Genomic DNA, 20000 nt, shown 5'->3' with positions numbered 1-20000 from the left:
GCAGTGTCTGAAAGTCTATTTAGACCGAGTTCATATCCACTGGATTGTTATCACACGGAGGGTTTTGAACTAATGGCAAAAGGCTGACTATTATTACGTAACGATAAGAATGTCAAAGCCCCCAAGAGCTGGGTGAATTATAGGGCATCGGCACACACACAAACAGTTGCGATTTGAATAACCACACCTAATTAGACCTTCCACCAGGACAAAAAGGCCTTTCCCTCCTCTGTGGTGTCAGTGTCTGTAATCCCCAAATGGTCCGTCCACCGCTGACCTTCGCCAGCCTACTTAGAAATGTGTCAGGCTGTAGAGAGAGAGAGGGATGGTCTTTGATGAAAGCAGAGAGATACTGGAGAGGGAGAAAGAGGGGGTGGGGTGTGGGGGGGGGGGGACAAGGGAACAAGAGAGCGATGTTGGGAAGAGAAAAAAAAAGAGATGACTTGCGAGACTTAATGGAGAGATTGAGGAAGAGCATGAAGACATGAAAGGAAAGAGAGAATACCGTGACAGTGATAGACAGTCTTTGCCGAAAGAAAACGTGAAAAACAGACTGGGTAAATGAATCTGGTATGCTGTGCTTTTATAATATATGAATGCTTGTTTTATACGAGCTTGGCCCTGACTCTTTAATTGCCCTCAATGTAGAAAAATAGAGCTTGACCGTCCATTATACACATTTCCTATTTTTCCTGAGCACCATTATTCTTCTCTAAGAGCTTTGAACCTACATATTACACCCATTAGTGTTAGACACCTATACAGTGCTGTAAATATGGGTTACTATATAGCTTCTATAATAAAAATGCAAACCTATTATATGTAGCGGGCTGTCTAGACTGTCTTTAGTCTGAATAATGGCCATATGGGATATTTATAACAGTAAGGGGTTGATAAAGCCAATAATTGTGCACATTTTATTTTCTGGGATCATTTTAATCCTTGGTCAGCCTTGCCATCAGAGTAGCATGCTTTTTCTCAGTACTTCACTCTGAAATACATCTTATTGATAATAATAATAATAATAATAATAATAATAATAATAATAAACTTTATTTATATATCTAATAATTAAATGATACCTTCCTGGGTCCCCCCATGCATTTCCTACCTTACCATACATGGTGTGCAGTCTGCCGTTATGCACAGTATTTATTCATTAATGAGCCCAGATTGGTCAACCAACCGTGAATGCTCTCTCGTTCCTCAGTGTATGTTGGCTCCATGATTTTCCTTGCAAATTGGATCGGCAAAACTGTGCCGATTTGTGGCATTGCGTGTGGCAAGAAATGTCTTAGATCTAATCCAGAGTTTGGTGAGACAGGTGTGTGCTAGCCACTTCTTCTTCGGCGGTCTCTCTCAATGTCTTAAGGTTAATCTTTTCTCTTTCCCTCTTCAAGTTACTCTCGCTGCAGACAGGCTCAGAGGGCTTAGAGCCGAGTGACAGCTACGGGGGGGCGGCTATTAACTCTGGCATCTCTGTCCATCCAAAGTGAAAAGCAGGTGTTATTAAGATGAATTCTCCCATTCTCGCTCCCTAGTGGGTGATCCATGGAAGGTGTTTGCTCGTCGTGGAATTGAGACGCAGTGGCTTTTCTATTTCGTCTTTCACATTAGAGGCAGTGTCAGACCTTGCTTGCCCCCTCCATCCCCACATATATACGACCCACACCATGGCTTGGTTGAATTAGCTATTGTGACGCGTTCTTTAGGACATCAATTACCGTTTGATATTTGCACTCCTATGAGTAATCAAAGAGCAAGACGTGAAAGAGTTCACAGGACATGTGACTAATTCAAACATAGATAAAGACTTAAGGCTCATTAATTATCATTCAATATAAACATCACACACATGCACATGCACACATACTCACTCACACACACACACACACACACACACACACACACACACACACACACTTATACAAACAGAGTAGGAGGGAAAAGAGATGTACTAGAGAAATACTAACAAATGCTTCTACTAGGTCCCACACCATCCCCACCCAGCCTGCTCTACCACCAGTGAGTCACTCAATAAAGCACAGAGCCCAGATCTCTGTTCCTTTGCTGCACTTTCTAATTTTCTCATTTGTAGTGCTCCTTTTGCTTAATAGCTAACTACTTGTGAATCACTGTTGGGGAGTTCAGGGACTGCAGCAAACATCATAGACTTTGATTAGTGGAGGGAATTTAAGACAATGGACCAATAGTCATGAATGCCACCAGAATCTAAATGAGAAAAGCATTTTAAAGCCCTACCTTCCTTAAACAATACTCTAGTGCTACTGAACCTTCCTTAATCAATACTCTAGAGTGCTACTGAACATTCCTTAAACAATACTCTAGAGTGCTACTGAACATTCCTTAAACAACACTCTAGAGTGCTACTGAACCTTCCTTAAACAATACTCTAGAGTGCTACTGAACCTTCCTTAAACAATACTCTAGAGTGCTACTGAACCTTCCTTAAACAACACTCTAGAGTGCTACTGAACCTTCCTTAATCAATACTCTAGAGCAGTGGTTCTCAAAGTGGGGGGCGCGCCCCCCTGGGGGGGCGCGAACACTCTCCAGGGGGGGCACGATGTCACAGACGGAAAAAAAAACTACCGCCTACCTGTCACTGGTTAGTGAAAGCTCCCTCAGTGGCGAAATGCAAGAGGCTGGACTGACCCAAACAAATCAAATACGGTTTTGCTCCTGATCCACCAATCAAAACGGAGTTTTATCATTTGAACGCGAGTTGCACCTAAGTTTCCGAGTATAAAAAAAAAAACGCAGGCATTGGTAAGCGCTCACCCTGAGACGACACTCTGCAGAGTTTGTTCAATTTCTCCTGTTTCCTGTATCATTCAGATATTCATTGCTTTATAAACAGTCTTTTTAAAGACTCCCTCCTTCCTTAGTAATACCTTACTGCGCTTGCAGTAGGTCTATTCGTAGCCTATTCTAAGGAGTAATTTGCTCCACAGTCTTTTGAAAAAGCTCGTAGCCCCGAGAGCTAGCCTAGCTAGCTACCTTCTTCCAACTGCAGCTAGCCATTTTCTCCTTAACACCTACCTTTACATTTTTGTATCATCCACCGTGTTGCAACAAATAAAACACCAGCACTTGAATACTATTTTGTGCTGTCCCTGTCTACATTGTGTACAGTTAGTTTAGTTAGGAATCATTGCCTAGCACAGCCTTATCCTTATCCATTATTCGTGTCGTTCACAACCACACATACAAGAACACGACGTTGAAATTAGAACTTTATTAACTTCACACACACTGTATCAGCAAACAAACACAACTATGGACACGTTTCTGATTCGTAAAAATCAGAAAGAGATGCCTGTGGACTTCTTTAAACATGAACGTGATGGCCTCCAGCAACAACGAACCACCATCTCCAAGCAGTGTCTGGAGGCATCTTATGTAGTTGCTCATAGAATTGCTAAGCTTGGCCAACCCCATACAATTGCCGAAACACTGATTTTGCCGGCCGCGCAAGACGTGTAGAATAGGAGCTAAACTCAGCGCAATACTTATGTCAAATGACATTGTATCACGCCGAATATAAGAAATCAGTTTGGGTCCTATTTCAAAGAGGACTACCGTTCATTCGCCTAAGTTCGGGATCCATTTCTCTGCTCAGCAGACGAGCTGTCAATAGACATGAAAGAGCAGCTGAAGAGTGACAGTAGACTTAAGCATCTCCCCTATTTCGTCATTCTGGATAGCAATGATCAGCTTTGCGACATAGCCTTAAAAATGCTCCTCCTTTTTGCGTCGACATTTTGGGCCAGGCAGGCTTTTCAAGACTGACTGCGCTCAAAACTAAATTGCGCAACCGCGCACAGATCGAGGATGACCTGAGGATATGTTTGTCAAACATTGCCCCAAGATTTGAGAACCTTTGCAGTGCAAAGCAGGCTCATGTCTCACATTGAGAGACCTGTAGGATTTTTTTTGTAAAGATCACAAGAGGCCCATAATAATAACAGTATCCAAATGATAGCAATAATAACTCATTATTATTATGATAATAATACAATAATAATAATTGGTCGATAATCATTAATTATAATAATAATAACATAATGATGGTGATAATAATGAAAAGCCTACTAATAGGCCTACTATTACTGATAATAATAATAACAATAATAATAATAATAATAATAATAATAATAAATAGTTATAATAATTGTCTGTATGGGCCTAACAATAGCCTAACCTTGACATGTCAGGCCTATCAATAACAATATGCAATCTATCTATCTATCTATCTATCTATCTATCTATCTATCTATCTATCTATCTATCTATATATGGTGGTGTAGTTGAGGGTGGTGGCCGCGGGCCGCGGGCCACGCGCTGGGGGGGCCCCAACTACCCCTAACCAGCTTTGGGGGGGCCCAGCTTGCAAAAGTTTGAGAACCCCTGCTCTAGAGTGCTACTGAACCCTCTTTAAACAACACTCTAGAGTGCTACTGAACCTTCCTTAATCAATACTCTAGAGTGCTACTGAACCCTCCTTAAACAACACTCTAGAGTGCTACTGAACCTTCCTTAATCAATACTCTAGAGTGCTATTGAACCTTCCTTAAACAACACTCTAGAGTGCTACTGAACCTTCCTTTAACAATACTCTAGATCCTAGAGTGCTACTGAACCTTCCTTAAACAACACTCTAGAGTGCTACTGAACCTTCCTTTATCAATACTCTAGACTCTAGAGTGCTAAGGAACCTTCCTTAAACAATACTCTAGAGTGCTACTGAATACTACATTGTATGTAGTTACTGTGTTGAATATGTCTTAACTGCATGTCATTACAGTACATCTGTCATTGAGTTATTTAGCATGTTTGACCATTCTTATCATGCTAAAATAAATTACAGATACGAGATCTGGTCCTCCAGTGACTTCGGCGCTAACGCTGTCCACTGCAAATAGCGTAATCACATCCAGACCAAAGATGAAAGCAGTCACAGTGAAACACAGTAATGGGCATTTGCTAACCAAATATACTTATATGACATACCTGTAAGCTAGGCGAAAGAGTTGCAAAATATATCAAGAAAGAATCCCTCCTCAGTGTGTTTTCTGTTATAGCTGTAAGGGTAAATAAATTACGTTCAACGTGGTATATGTAATTAATTGGGAGCAAGCAAGAAACGGCCAGCATCTTTATTAAAACAAGGTGTGACATAACTCACAATAAAAATCTTCCCCGGTGCTTTATAAACAGTACATTAATTCTGAAGGTGTAGATCAACTGTGGGTGTTTATGGCTTGGTCCGAGCCAAGTTTTTTTTTTAGAACAAACACTGAACAAACAGCTAGAAGACCGTGAGGAACAATAAGCCAAATTTGACAAAAAGTGTACGAGATTAAAATCGCACACGGCATCTTTAAGAAAGCACAGGCGATATAATGAGCACATTTGCTCCTGTGTAACATTTAAAACTGGGTTTGCTTTTAATTAAATGAATGTGGTGACTAATTGAAATATCCCATGTTCTTTTAGTTGTCTTGGCACTGAAATACACCCCCTGACCCCCCCCCCCCCATTAAAGTTATTAATGTCACAGTATGGAATCAGGCAGTTGTTTGAATTTCCAAGGCTCTGATGAGGCAAAGAAAATTGAAGTGAATAAAAATCTAGTTAATGCAAAATGGTTAAGTTTAACAAGCATGCTAAGTAGGGTTTTTTTTTTAACCTGATTAAATGGGTTGAGCTGTCATACACTCTCTGCTATCAGACAGAGAGAGGGAAAGAGACAACGAAAAAGAGAGAGAGAGAGAGAGATAAAGAGAGATAAAGAGTGAGAGAGAGAGAAAGAGAGAGGGAAAGAGAGAGAGAGAAAGAGACTCTGGCTAGTCAGAGGTCATTTTACAAATCTTACAAAAGCTTATTGGGTCCTTTTCTGTGTATAGTTTACAATTAACTGAGGAATTCAAGTTTAGAATGCCAAGCAAGAGCCGGTCGATTGGCAGTAATTGGTCTAGTGCGGGGCACTAACGACCAGCCAGCTCACTGCATTGTCAGGGGCATTTCACACGCCACAGTTTGCCCAGAGACGCCCGAACGTGGGTTGGCTGGGAACATATAGCAGCATTGATGCATTTATTTTCACCCTTTCTGATTTTTCTCACACACACAGTGCTGTCTGTCAGGCATACACAGCTCATGCCACTGGGGTTTCGGTTGTTTACAGTTCACACTGCTTAAAGATTTCTATACAGTTGACAGCATTATAGAGCTACAGAACTACCCAGGCCTTGTTCTCATAAAGTCAATGGAATATCACCAATCATTTAGGGTCACCAAAGCACCTAGTACCCGAGAATGCTAAAAATGAAGTATATAGTAAGGAGGTCGTCTAAAGTAAACAGCTGTAAAAGAACTTGCTAAGCAGCTTCATTCTTTGTCCTTCATTGAAATGAAAACATCTTAAAGTGGTTTTCATTCGGTCTCGTAATGACTTAATTACACATACATTGAATGCATGACAGCCACAGTTAAGTTAAGTTCTGATACACTTCCAATGATTTATATGGAATGTTGTGCTTGTCATATTTGTGTGGCATGGAAATTAGCTAAATAAACACAGACATTTGTAAATGAATGAGGAACATTTCCTTTATGAGAAGCGTGTCCTGTGGCATTGGCTTATTAATGAAGTTAGAGTGTTGTGCTTAGTGGAGAGACCTATAGCATGGATGGATGGAACAAATTTGATAACTGGTAGCCAAGCAGACAATTTTTCCTGTCAAAGTGTGATAAATATTTGATCACTTGAGTCTGTAAAATCATTCAAATGGGATAATGCAGTGTTATATGCCGTACACAAACCGTGAACACCATTAATCCCACCTCAGCACCTTTAAATGACAGTTTATTTGGACTGCTTTCGTTTTAAATGATGTTACACCGAGTCCAAAAAACAACTCAGGGTAAAAGCCCATTTGTTTTTTGCATAGTGCTGAATCATCTTTCCTCTGGCAGCAATTACACACACTCATGGTAGATATAGAGTCACCTAGCCAAAACATATCTGCCTCAAAGCATTTTATCACATGCGGCACTCTCTCTCTCTCTCTCTTTCTCTCTCACACACACACACACACACACACACACACACACACACACACACACACACACACACAACCCCCCCCCCACACACACACACAGACATTCACATTTTATACATTTTATCACAAGCAAGGTCTATGTGTGATTGACAGGGGATTTTATTTGGCAAAGTATTAGGCCAGGGTCCCGAAAGTTCTTGCAGCGATTTCATGCTGAATCACATCAGGACTCCGCCCAGCCTGGGCTTGCTGCGGGAGAGAGGAGCCAGTTGGGAGGACAGGGGTACACGGGGCAGGAGCACAGTATCTTTTGTTTTGTTTTTCAAAATAAACACACCACCTCGACATAGAAATGTCACTTCACTAGTTCACATTGTGTCAACAATGCGTGGTCTGTGTGCTCGCGGCAAACAAGCATTCTTGGCAGCAGATCTCACCGGGGTTCTGAAATGCTTCAGAGATTGCAATTTCTTCTTGAGCTCTTATGAGGCGAGATCTGGAACCGAAAAAAGGGAGTTTCCCGATTCCCGATGCAAAGTGCACTTGGTAAAAGTGGGCTATTGCCGGACAGATTTGAACAAGTGTAGACAGTTGGCATCCCAGGACCCTTGACCAAAAGGTGTGGTTGATAACTCATGCCTGCTGTTTGCACCACCTACCCTGTGTTTGTCTGTGTGTTCTGTGCAACCTTTTTGATCCACCCGTAGTCCTGGTGCCAGAGCTGATGTGTCGGACATGACATGACATCACCGTCTCTTCTGTTGCTTAGCCAGTCAAGCAGTAAAGGGCATGAGTGGCCTCAGGTAGAAAGTAGCCCAATCGTACAGGCCAAGGTAAGCCTATTAGCAGTAGAGCTGTTGAAAAGACCTCAAGTAGTTTGGAAATGATTTAGATTCACGTCTTTCTTCTATATCTTTTTATGTTTTTCTATGTAGTTCAAGCAACAGCATGTTATTGTATGGCCCACCACAGCTAAGAAATACTGACCCCTTTTGTTGTGTTCGGTGTTTTGTGTTGTTGTGTTCTGTGGTGGTTATGGGTGTGCTGGCACCCTCGGCAAACTCATTTTCACACTCTGGGTTTGGATTTGGCCAGTTTGACCACCAGAGCCCCTCAGACTCAGCTGCATGACACGAGGAGCATCAGTGAACTGCTGTGTCCAGACAGATGTTCTCTTCAGGTCACATCTGGACATTGGCTGGCCCACTTCGGAACATATGAGGTCTGGTCCAGAAGCCACCTGAGGCTTTGTATTGCCTGTATGCTTCAGGTCAGGGTCATGCTTAAAGGTGACCCTTCCGCCATTTTGAGAGCTTGTACTACTCTTCAAGTAGATTTTCTTGAGGCCTCTCAGTATTTGTCCAAAGTTATCCTTCATATATCTGACCGGTCTCCATTGCCCTGCCACCAAGAATTACACCCATAGCTTGCCACTGCCATCACGAGTGGCGGCTCCACCACAGCGGTGCCAGTAGCCAAATAGCCATTAACATCTGGTTTTCATCAGAACAGACTTTGGAGCAGGTGGAGTCTGGTCCAAAGAGATCAGTTTTAGTCCAATCAGACTAGACATTGGGACCACACAGTTTAAGGACCCTTCTTTTTCCAATGGGCAAACTCCAGATGGGCTTTTATATGCCTTTTACTCAGGAGTGGCTTTCATCTTGATACTAAATAATGGTGCTCATCTGAGATGCTTCTCCTCTGGCATGGTATTCCTGAAACCTGATCAGGTTCTTGGTCAACTCCCCAACTAAGGGGCTAATCAAATAATTGAATAGGTGTCGTGTTCCTGTGTGTTATTGTATAGTTGTGGGCTTGGGGGCAGAGGCCTGTACCTTCCTAAATCATAGTCAGTCCCTTGAGTTTGTGTTTTACAGTTCAATAAGCCTTTCAAACATGTCAACATGTTAATACTGACAGGCCTCCAGTAGACACAGCCAGCTGGTATAGACATAAGAAGCTTTGATTTAAAGCCCCACGGATTTTGTAATGTAAAAGCTGTCATATACGGGAACTGTTGCCCAGCAACTATACATTTGCTGACAGCTTTTTGTGGCTGAGGTTCTGTCAGAATCAAAACATAGTCTCATGCGACCATATAAGTCTAATGTATGGATATTTGAATGCATCATTTATAGATTTTTACCGCTCAGATTTCTCAAAATACCTGCATAATACGTATGTAGCACAGTAACACAGGAATACACTGTATGGTTTAAAACCGTTTTGTTGACTGGAAAACAACCTTTCAGAATTTGTATTTGGTTGGAAAATCACAAGGAATATTCACATGAAACAAAGAGATTGGTCTATGAAGCAATTGTACACAGTTTCCAACACAGAGCTAAGGGGCACGAATTTAACACGCTTGTCATATTTGTTATCTATTCAAGTAAGCAAGTTTGAGAAATTCTCATGGCGGCAAGTGTCAGATACAGCTCAGGCTGTAAATGACATTTTAACTCCCGTCTTTGACAACTAAAAATAACATTATAAATACCATCAATTATTTTAGCAAGCAGAAATATGAAATGTGTTCATGCAAGGGCTTTGAGGAGTCAGTCATATCTAAGAGGCCTCTGCGGTCATACTTGCGAGTGCTCAGATTTAACATCAAAATCCACAGATTAAATAAGGCAAGTCAAAACGGGGGGAGGCGAAAGAGGAACATCAGACCTCTCACGCAGAGCGGGCACCTCTGTTGATTTGCATTGAAATGTAGATCGGTTTGCCAAGAGTCCAGCGGATTTCAAAATTGCTTTGAATTAGCGCCGTTCTCCTGGCAGGAGGCTACTTTTCCGTGGTGATCCGCGTGATCCCACTGGGAGTCCTCAGCCCTCTCAGCAGGCCTAGTTAGCCCTGAAGCCTGGCACAAGTCATCTCGGGCCCGTAATTATGGGGCTTGTGTTATAATTTTCTGCATATGAACAGGAAGATGATGACCTGCTCTTAATTGGTCTCCAAGCATTTGAGAGAGATATCGACAGGACGGAGGGGGTCGGGGGTAATGGAAGCTAGATGAAAGAAAAAAAAAAAAAGGACTCAGAAATTGAGAAATTCAATCAAAAATGCGAGCGAAATGTCTCGTGAACGATCAGTACTGCAAATGGCTTAGAGCTGTTGATGTCAAAAAATTGCTAAACGGATCACAAAGCGAGCATGTGCAGAACCTGGAAGGCTTCCAAGTGGGAGCCAATCAGCAGCCAGTCTGCACAGGCCCCCCAGGTCATTGAACAAGAGATAATTATTCCATCACTAACTAACACAGCCCTCTGGTGCCCCGCAGTCCTTGCCTACACACTGAAAAGGAAGAAAAAAAACATCATCGCACTGACAGAAAAGCATCCCAACCACTCACACTATTGCAAAAATGTTGTGTTATTTAATGACTTAAAAGGGCCACCTGAACTTAATTAAATGTGTCAGTGCACAACGCAACCTGCTGGAAAAGGTCAGGCTCCTCGAAGTCTTTAGCACACGGACTGAGAGCGACAAACATTTTCATTCTGTTTCAGATTTTTCCGCCATTCCATTATGGCCCTAAGCAGATGCTAAATGCCATTATTCAGGACAGGCAGCGTACAGGGACGCGGGGAGAGAGCGAGCCCAAGGAGCAGAGTTATGTGTTCACTGAATTCTAATTAGATACACCTTCTATACACAGGACATGTGGCTTTACTGTATGTTAAAAGGGCTATTTAAGCCATGTTGCATATCAAATCTGTTTTTTTTTTTGTTTTTTGTTTTTTCTTAACTCATCCTATTTGAAAGAATTTAATGAATTCATTCCCAAGGCCTCTCTCTCCTCCGCGGCGCACTCTACTGGGCCGTCTGATTTTATTTATTTTCTGGAATACCACCCATGACAACCTAGATTTTAAATGAATATCTTTCGCCCCAAAATGAGGTGAAATACAATTAAATTATGCCCAGAAAAGGGATCATCTCGGTGCCGTCGCGTGTGACACTCTCATTCTCGTGCTTCATTTCCCCGTGTCCTTGAGGGAGTTCTAATTCTCTTCCTCATCTGAGGGAGGTGCGGTGATAATTGAATGAAAGTGCAGTAGTGACTGTGATCACAGAAGACACATGGGTGGGATCCTGTGGAGAGTTGCACCACGAAAAAGTCATTGTGCAAATGCAGAGGAAAAAACGCAGCCTGGGATAGCAAACGTTTAATCTCATTTAAAGCACTCAGTACCTAGACGCTTCGCTCAATCGCTGAGTGTCTCTGGAAGTACAACGAACGCACCGACCAAAACACAGCTATTGCTAATCATTGAAAATGGCCACTGTTCACTTTACTCTGGCTTATTTTCTGGTGTAAATCCATCAAGGCGTGGCAATGTCTCAGACTTTTATTGGACTGTGTACCCATTGGTTTAAAGGCATCAGAAGGAAAGTTATATGTTAACTTTCAGCCAAACGTCTGCTGCTTTTAAGCTCCCGAATGCATTCTGGAGCACTTCATTGGAACGAGATCTTGCAGGTAATGACTGCATGCCAAACAATGGCTGCGCAACGTCTTTGTAACCTAGAGCCAGTTGCTAGTGGCTCTTTCCTCGAGACCTCTTTAAGATTAATTTGCTAGTTCTCGTCTGGGGTCCCTCCTTAGACCCCAGTTTATCACTTTCCTCTGTAAATTGACTCATGTGTGTCTAAAAAAATCGACCTAAAAGTATTCACTGATATAAAACAGAACATAAAATGAGCTCTTTTAGGTATCATACAGTCCTATTCGTTTATTTTCTTATTTAAGCTTCTTGAAAAGGCAGGTTGAGAGGATTGCTTAAGACAAATCATATTTCAGTTTGAGCCACCATCACATGGTTATGTTGCTATGGTGACTGGAGCATGGCTGAAGAACTATATTACCATTTTAAACAGTACAAGGCAACTGAGAGACTCAGGCAGGTATTGACTACGGTTGTTTTTTATTTCCCATCAATGCTGCGTATACTAGCAATTTAAACTTAAAATAAAATGAAAATACTAACATAGTTGGTAATACTGTCTATTAACCCAGCAACCATGCACAATTCATAACAATGTTCTAGTATAAGCCCTTACAGCTTGAAGTAAGGACTCATAATAAGGCTTCATTTACATCTCGATAATGGCACTGATGACATAGTTTTGCCTTGTGTCAAATGCTGTTTATTCCCCAAACCCACATGTGATATACGTACACATACAAGCTTTTTATACGACAACATCTTGAGACTTATGATGCATTTTGGATACTTTATAAACATTTATGAATGTGTTTATAATGCCTTATTGATGCTGATTGCATAGAAAGTGTCATCAGAGAGGTTTTGGTGTTGCAAAGTGTTTAAAGAAATTCAGGCCATTGAACATTACATTAAATTACTTTCAAATCCTGTATTGTACAGTGTATAATGCTATTTCTGCCATTACATCAAACCATTTATTAAACGTGTTGTTACAACAGCCTGAAACAACAGCCTACACTCAGTACTAACAGTGGTGAGAGGAATTTCTGTCAATCATCATCTGTGGTTAATCATGTGCAAATGATTTATCACCCCTTATAATTAGCGTTTCATCTGATTAATGTCCTACACGTGTCATCGCCCCAACAACATCCTTACTGTGACACTGGGCTTTTAGGCAGGTGGGTCTGGATTTATATTTGAATAGGTTTCAGAGAACTGGAGAGAGAGAGAGAGAGAGAGAGAGAGAGAGAGAGATGGTGTGAGAGTAGGAGAGAGAGATAGAGAGAGACTATCTTGAAGGTTTTTCTAACTTTGCTAAACCGCAATGTTACAGCCATAATCGTTTCAGTTTGCATGTGGTGATGTCCATTTCACTTGAGTGCAGATGGCATCTTAGCAAAAACAAAGTTGTATTATTTAGGGACACACTTAGATTATCCTCCCCAAAAAAAAAAAAAATCTGTAGCATTTAGTTGAAGCACTTCTTCGTGTACTAGTACATTTTGCAGGCTTGTTGTCGACAGCAGCGTTGGTCACACAGCTGTTCTGGGAGCGTGGTGCTCTTGCCGGAGCTCTCCGACGTGGAGCCCTGGCTGCGGCTCTGAGGCTCTTCTGTGCAGCTGCGTCAGCTCTGGAGAGCGGCGGGCGGGGGCCTACACAACAGGGGCCCCAGCGAAGCGCGCTAAGAGCCTAATCAAAGAGGAAAGCAGAGAGCCATCACTCTTTTATCTCCCTCCCTCTCTTCTCTCTCTCTATTACTCACTCTCCCTCTCTCTCTCTCTCTCTATTACTCTCTCTCTCCCTCTCTTCTCTCTCTCACCCTCTCTTCTCTCTCTCTATTACTCACTCTCCCTCTCTTCTCTTCTCTCTCTCTATAACTCGCTCTCTCTCTTCTCTATTACTCTCTCTCTCTCTCTTCTCTCTCTCTATTACTCACTCTCCCTCTCTTCTCTCTCTCCCTCTCTCTCTCTCTCTCTATCTCTCTCTCTCCTTAGCTAACTTCCTCCCTTCCCCTCTCTGTTGGCGCTCCCCTGCCTCTGCTTCTATTTCTCTCCTCCTTCGAGTGTTTTCTTTTTCCCCCCTTTGTTCTCTTCAGACATTTTCAGCCAGAGTCAGGCGAAGCAAAACAGAGTGTGACGAGAGGTGACGCGCTCCATTTGAGCATGGTCACCCTGAGCTCAAGACGACGTGTGTGTCTACATGTGTCTCCCTCCGTATGGATTTGAGGGAGCCGGAGAGGTGAGAGAGAGAAGGAAGGAGGGAGGGAGGGAGGGAGGGAGGGAGACCGGTGGGACAGAAATGGAGAGAAAGAGAGGGGAGAGGGAGAGGAGAAGAATTAACCTGTGATGAATATATGAGTCATACTAACCTCTAGCTCATAATGGGAATGGACATGACAGTAGTCCTGACACATGCATGTACCCACGCACATTCACACAAACACGCACGCACGCACGCACGCACGCACGCACGCACGCACGCACGCACGCACGCACGCACGCACGCACGCACGCACGCACGCATGTACCCACGCACAATCACACACACACACACACACACACACACACATGTACCCATGCACAATCACAGTCTCTCACACAGTGCACACTAATGTCACTAACAGAGGGCAATGCAGGCACGTATGTGTGTATTTTAGTGGACCCTCTCCTGACCCACAAACACAGACACACACACACACACACACACACACACATATATACACACTAATTACACACACACACACACACACACACACACACACACACATATATACACACTAATTACAGGAATACTATGGCATTAAAGAGACAAATCAAAATAAAATGTATTCAATTATATGACACCAAACTATGACATCAAATTATATTATGTTTACTGCTTGTTTAGATCACTACTCAACTGAGGACCATGAAAGTTAATTTATTTTAGATCCAGTGGGTGCACATCGTGAGGAGAGGCTTTATGGTGATGTTGTGTGTTTTATGACCTGGTATGTTATCACTACCAGTAGGATTTCCACTCAGCAGTTAGAGCAAAGAGATAATACCACTAATGAAATTTCAACATGTTTATTTTTAAAATAGCTATGAAGTTCTGCTTTGAAACGCCCGCCCCAACTGTCACAATGACAGCTAATTTTGCCGCTATGATATCGTTTTAATTTAAATTCTCGGTCACCAGGTACCACCGAGAGACAGGTTTTATTGTTTTCAGATGTGTTCGCTTTTTACCCAGCTGTCAAACGGCATGTTACATTATTTAATTTTTTTATAAACTAAATCATTGATTTGTTGTTCCAAGAGAAAAAAGAGGGTGGGGGTAGTGGAAAGATTCATTTCCTGAATGACAATTAAGCAAAATGAATATCCAGCATAGCAGCCAACATCTGACAACTACATTACAGGGATTGATGTGGAAAGCAGAATTTGAAACGCATCTTACATTTATGAGTTGCTTGAGTGTGTGTGTTTGCGTGTTTGTTTGTGTGTGTGTGTGTGTGTGTATGTGTGTGTGTACATGTGTGTGTGCGTGTGTGATACTAACAGATTCAAGTAGGCCTACAACAAACACTTGCAGTACTTACGACTTGAATCACCCGGGTTGTCATGGGCAACTTGGCAACAGGGAAGTGATTAATACATACAAATTCATTATGGATGCTATTGTCATGAAAATTCATATGGAATGAGCAAGGTGAGGCAGGTCATCTTCTCTCTAAGTGGAGGTTTATTATACATACCACATTTGAGTGTGAGTCTCAGAATTCACAGAACCATCTGAAGATGCGCGAGTGGAGATCTCATTTACTGTGGAGATATTACGCATATGTTTTTGATAAACAATAACAGTGTCAACAAACATGTGTTCTATTTATGCAGTATATAAAGGAACATTATGTGTTATTATACCAATATTATTTAGCTTTTGTATGTTATGTATGTGATGCTTCTCAGTTGGTAGCCATGCACTGTGTGTGTGTGTGAGTGTGTGTGTGTGTGTGTGTGTGTGTGAGTGTTTGTTTGAGACGGGAAAGAATAGAAAAACCCTTTTGATTGCACTCCTCATTCTTCAGTCAATCTGTCCATTCTCGTCTCTTATTTACGTTATTAAACAGGATTATTTGGCCTGCACTGTGTCAATACAACTGATGAAAGCTAACTATGCAAAGTAAGTTGTGTCCATGGCAACCTATGAAGCCAATTTGCCCGTGATTTACAATCAATGAGCCGGGAGGCTATTGTAGAAACACTTCAATAGATATATATGTGTGTTGTCATTTCCCACACAGACAAGATAGAAATAAAGAAAGACTTTTGTTGACTTTGTTTGGAAAGTGAGGAATTAAACACAATTATTCAACATGATGTTCTTCATTGAATTTACCTGAGGATGCAAGGATTCAAAAGGATTCATTCATCCATAAATAATTCTCACTGGCTTTCCCATTGCTGTCACTAATCAGGCTACACAAAGAGGAGCTAGAGGCAGCCATGCAGAAACAAATGTATTCGCACTCATAGTCAGTGTGAAAGGAATACGCTCATTTTGTTCAAATTTCCAAACATTTACTAACAAGCATTGAAAATCGCTACGGTGTCTCTTTGTACTCTCAGCAAGCCACTTGTCCGTGTCACACCTGCCTCCTCCACCATGTTGAGGGCGACTAATAGGACTGGATGCCAGTGGTGCCCCGCCCCAGGTCACCCCTTCCGTCCGCCATGGGAAGGGCCCGTGACTAGACACCCAGATGGCCCACAGTCTGGGCGTAGTTCATAAATAAATAAAATATCGCCTGATGTCTGCATGAATTCTTCAAAGGCATGAGAAAGTGGAAAGGTTGACGAGTTAGCTTCGCTAGGGCTAAATGCCCATGAAGTTACACATCCACGTCGCAATGATTTCTGCCACCTCCTTTTCTTTTCCTGTAAATATATCCTGCTTTTTTGGTTTTCGACGTCTGGCAGGTGCATCTAATCTAATCTCTATACAGTTTGACAGCATAACATTGACCACTCAGTTACTAAATTGACCAATCTTTTAACTCAAATAAAAATGTTACCAAATGGCTATGTAGGCTACGCAACTATGATCAGTGCTACAGTTTCTAAAATAATCAAGTAGCCTATAATTCAGCAGGGCCTTAATACCCAACAAAAAGTGGAACAGAAAAGTAATTTTTTTTTGTATTTTACAGCATAGTACTCACTCAGTTTAGAGCACTAATCAACATGTCATTCTCCCTTTAACCATTCTAAAACACCCTAACATCACTCAATATAGTGACAATCAAAATAGGCCTAAAGTGAGAAGGAGCGCAATTTCTCTTTTGAGAAATTAGATATTCATTTCCTCAAGTCTAAATCTCTACGATAGATCAAATCTATCGTATTTTGTATTTTACAGCATAGTACTCACTCAGTTTAGAGCACTAATCGACGTGTCGTTCTGCCATTTACCATACTAATACAGTAGAACAACACCACTCAGTGTAGTGGTAATTAAAATACGCCTAAAGTGAGAAGGAGAAATGGGACAATTCCATGAGATATTAATTTCCTTAAAGTCATCTCATAATCAAGTCTATCGTATTGGCCTATATAGGTTCTGTATGAAACTTGATTGCATATTTATAATGCAACCTAATTAATACAGGGTTGAGCCGAGGTAGACAATACATTTCCTTCGCTGTAATTTACTTTTGTCACCGTCACGTAGGCTCTCCCTCCTGTCTGAGTCCTGCTCGCTGGTCACCTGGTTTGCGTTGCTCTTGGATGTACAAAAAGGGAATTCATCAAGGCAGACGCAGAAACAAGTCATCTGATAGTTTCCAAAGTTTCCTAACATTATTATGGTTTATTGGCCACTTGGGATTATTCACTTCACTCCAGACATGAAATATTACCTGTGTTTCATTGACGTCTATGACTCAATTATTATTATATTATCGCAAGTCACTCCATTTAAAGAACAGTTGTTGTGCGATCAAAGCTTTTCTCTCGTTCTTCTGTTGGAGTGTGGCTAAGGCTGTTTTGCCATGAAACAATGAGTAAAATGCTCTGAAGAGAACCTTGATGTTTCTGTTTTTTGATAAGCACGTATACAGCGGTTCTTTTCTCCAACATGGCATTTTTCATTTAAAGAAACTAGGCTATCCATCCCTGCTACTAGCATTTCCACTATATTCTACATAATTAATTTCCCTTTTATCTCATATTTCTTGCTTTCATTCATTAGGCCCATAGGCCTCTATGTTAAATGAATTGACCATGGCAATGATTACACTTTGGTGATTTGAACTGTGATGGGCTACATATTTAATCATTTCAATGACAATTTCATAGTTTAAATATTTATAACATAGCACTGATATCTGTTGGACTTAAACCAAACAAATGATAAGTGGTTTGTCATCACTGCACATGTCAGAATTCCTGTTGATATGATTGGCTCCAAAGACATGAATCCAAAAGCACACCCACAAATTACTATGCAGTTTCACCTGTCCCATATAAGTTTCCTGCTACTATAGGGTACTCTAAGTGCAAATAACAATTCTCATCGACTCCTCTTTTTGATGTTGCGCCATTTGTTTCCTATCACTACATCACACACAAAGCTCATAGCTCTTTGCCCTATGCCATTATGTCATCTAAAAAGTGTTGCATCTATAGCTAGTGCTTACATAATACTTATAATATTTGACCAACCGCTGGCAGAAAAAAAAAAGAATGCATATCTGTTAACTCATCACTCCACGACGGCAAGGGCCAATGTGTCTGTAAAGGGAGAAACTATCAGAACATGAGGCGAGGATATGAGAATTACTGAGTCAAAATACAATGAGGAATGAAATCCTGACAAGGAAGACTTGACAAAGCGTACAGAGAAGACAGAACAAAATGGCTGCAATGTCAGTCTTGCTGAGAGTTCAGTAGAGCTAAACAGAAATAGCACTTGCTCTCCACGCTGTTGTGTGGCTGACTACAGAACAGCACGTGACCTGTGTGGGAATGACAAACAAAACTAGCTAAAAGCATATTTCTGTTAAAGGTACAATGATGTATTGTCCTCATGCAAGAATGTTACTCTAAAGCTACAGTATGAAGCTGAAAGCAGCCTTCACCAGGTTTGGCATCCCCATATGAGGTGGTGAAAACGGGCCAAAAGCTTGCCTGCACTAGCCCTTACATCCAGCCTTCACCACCCACAAGGTGACAGCCATGCTGAGAGGGCTGGGCAGACAGCCAAGAGGATCCAGCAGCCGGAAGAGCACCTCTCTGCTCTCATGTGCTACAGGTCTACCCCCGGATACCACCACTGGGAAACCAGGACCGCACAGGGAAAGACCTTTCAAGCAACAAGTCCAAAAAGGCAGCATCCGATGTAGCAGTAGAAGTGTGACCTGAGATGTGATTTCACTTATTGTGTAAAGTTCAAAGTGCTACATTTATTATTTCCATCTTTGTCAGGGGAAGTTTGAGCGTGGCGTCTTAGCAATGCTTGTTTTCAGTCAGTAGAAACCCTTCTGTTCCAGTGTTGTCTTTGACAGGTGGCACGTCAGACAATTGCAAAGTAGTGTGAAGTAACTGCAGTAGTTTCAGCTTGATGGAATCTCTGTAAGCACGCTTAAGTTGAAGAAGGGACCGGAGAGTTGAAGTCAGGTTTCTGGAGTTTATTTTCGCCGTGGAGACCCCCTCTCAGCTTGGTGCTCAGAGCAAGGCCTACCTGATAGCAGAATGTGTAGGCATTTATACGTTTCAGTCAGGTAGAATACAATAGCAGAGGGGATGACCACACCCTTTAGGTGAGCGGAAGGGGGAGACAGTGGGGTGAGGGGGTCACCTATGGGGGGAGGGGGTGATACCATGAACACAAAGGGTCTTAGCAGGAAGGAGCCTATCTGGGGGGGAAGCCACTTGTACAGTACACATCCAAAATGAGTTGCAGATACAACATATGGAGTTAATGTCTTACAACAACAGAATAGCAATATTTCCAGTTCCATCAAGCTGTAGTTGGGAATGGCTGACAGCCAGCACATGTTTCTTTTTCTTCGTATGCATACACTTACAAAGCACAAGGTGCCCTAAAGTGACCACCTCAGTATGAGACAGACAGAACCCGCACGTTTTTTTTTTAATTTCCTTTTTCTTTTTTTCTTTCTCTTTTCTTGCCAGGCCTGGGGTCATTTTCTATCAATTCCTTTCAGTTGTCTGTTATCGGGTGGAAAGGGGTTTCAGCTCTCTCCACTTCACAGGAGTAAATGCACCATTACACCATCAAAGAGTGACACCACTTTTGAAGAACTAGACACCACGTGACAAGAGCTGCGGCCCGGTGGTTTAAATAAACTGCATTTATCACCCAGGCCCTCTACTTAATTGTCCTTTCACATTGTCTCAGCTCAAGAGATCTCTATTAGTCCCTTGAGGCCAAGGAAATGAAATGA

General features: G+C 41.9%; 1 protein-coding gene across 2 annotated transcripts in view; it reads left to right on the top strand.

The window, feature by feature from the left end:
* The window catches only part of grid1a (glutamate receptor, ionotropic, delta 1a), a 100666-nt gene that overhangs the window by 1402 nt on the left and 79264 nt on the right, over positions 1-20000 (top strand). The window lies entirely within an intron of this gene.

This window comes from Clupea harengus, chromosome 13, assembly GCF_900700415.2.
Source record: "Clupea harengus chromosome 13, Ch_v2.0.2, whole genome shotgun sequence".
Lineage (NCBI taxonomy): Eukaryota > Metazoa > Chordata > Actinopteri > Clupeiformes > Clupeidae > Clupea > Clupea harengus.
Note: the sequence above shows the minus strand (reverse complement) of the source record. Positions and strands in the feature narration are given on the sequence as shown.